Source organism: Budorcas taxicolor, chromosome 25, assembly GCF_023091745.1.
Source record: "Budorcas taxicolor isolate Tak-1 chromosome 25, Takin1.1, whole genome shotgun sequence".
NCBI classification, from domain to species: Eukaryota; Metazoa; Chordata; class Mammalia; order Artiodactyla; family Bovidae; genus Budorcas; species Budorcas taxicolor.
Window position 1 is genome coordinate 9,851,901 of NC_068934.1, and position 1,913 is coordinate 9,853,813.

A 1,913-nucleotide genomic window follows, 5' to 3' on the forward strand; every position below is an offset into this window, starting at 1 on the left:
TCATCGCTCAGGCAGTGTGTAATCAGATGCTTGCAGATCCACTTTTCTTGGAAAAGAACATCATATGGGTTCTTTGAACATTTTAAAGTCAATCAGGAGGAATTTACTGAATGTCATTTATGTGCAAAGCAGTGTGGTAATTGGGGAAGAGTAGGGGAGGGAAAGAGGGAAAATAAGAGGATCTACCTAGTCTTCCTGCAGTGAAAAATATCTCATGCATTTCAGAAATATTTGCTGAGTGCTCCCTCATAGCTCAGTCCATAAAGAATCTGCCTGCAACGCAGGAGGCCCAGGTTCAATTCCTGGGTCGGGAAGATCCCCTGGAGAAGGAAATGGCAACCCACTCCAGTATGCTTGCCTGGAGAACCCCATGGACAGAGGAGCCTGGCAGGCTACAGTCCATGTGATTGCAAGAGTCGGACATGACTTAACGACTAAACCACCACCACCACCACTGTGTGCCAGGCACTGTTCTAGGTGCTAGAAATACTTGATAATAAAACTAGACAGTTCCTAGTGTCATAGAGCTTACTGTGTAGTGGGGGAAATAAACATTAACCAAATATTCACTCAGATAAAGGTAAAACTACAACTGTGAAGTACCATGAAGAGAAAGTACAAAACCAGGACTGCTGTTAGGCTATATAGTGTCTTTGTGCTATTTTTTAAGAGGTACCTCCATAGGCAGAAACAACCCAGCTTGACAAGCAGACTGTGCCTTCGATGAATTAGAAAAAGGCAGCCCCTTCGGCCAGGTGACACAGCCTTGATCTTTGCGCAAGGCACTGTACGTGAACTAAAGTAGATTTCAGCCACCATTACCTCATCTGGGAACCATTCTTTAGATGAATAACCTGCACGAATGTACACAGCAGCCCTACAGAAGGTTCCATGGACACACAATTAAGTAGGATTTGGTAAGGTTTCCCTGCAAAACAGGGAATGAGAACCAAAGGAGAATGGGAGTTAACCAGGTGAAAAGAAAGAGCAAGAAACATTCCAGGGAGTGTTAGCAACATGTGCGAAGGCCTGGGGCAGGATAGGAATGTATACTATCGCGAAACTGAAAGGTCGCTGCAGGAGAAGGACTGCAACAGTGGCGGGAGGAGTGCCGACAGGCAAGGTTAGAGAAAGCAGGTAGGGGTCAGATCATGTGGAGCCTTGCAGACCAGCTTAAGACTGCAGTGTAAAAATAGATCTCCTGCTGATACGACTCACACAGAAAGAACTCAAAGGGCATTAATTTATTTCATCTTGATTGTTGGTATTGCATTTAAATGCAGCAAAATTCACAGATCTTCAGTACACAGATTGATGGGTTTTAACATAAGCATACACCCACGCAGTCTGCTTTCCTCCTGCCTCTTTCTGTTCAAACCCCCACCCCATCTTCCAGGGAAAACACTATTCTGGATTTGTGAGCCTTCTATTAGTTTTAAGGAACAATTCTTTTGTCTCTGACTGCTTTTTATTTTATTTATTTATATGTGACAGTACCGGGTCTTTGTTGCTGGGCAGACTTTTCTCTAGTTGCAGCGAGAGGGGGCGACTCTGTAGTTACAGCGTGTGGACTGCTCACTGCAGCGGCTTCTCCTGTTGCAGATCACGGGCTCTAGGGCACAAGGGCTTCAGAAGTCGCGGCTCCTGGGCTCTAGAGCACAGCAGAGTTGGTAGCTGTGGCACACAGGCTTAGTTGCTCCAAGACTGTGGAATCTTCCCAGACCAGGGATTGAACCCTTGTCCCCTGCACTGGCATGTGGATTCTTAACCACTGAACCACCAGCGAAGTCCTGTCTCTGACTTCTTTGGCTCAGTATAATGTTTTTGAGATTTATAACATGGTGTTAATTACCTGGATCGTTGTTGTTGTTATTTAGTTGCTAAGTCGTGTCCGATTCTTTGTGACCCCATGA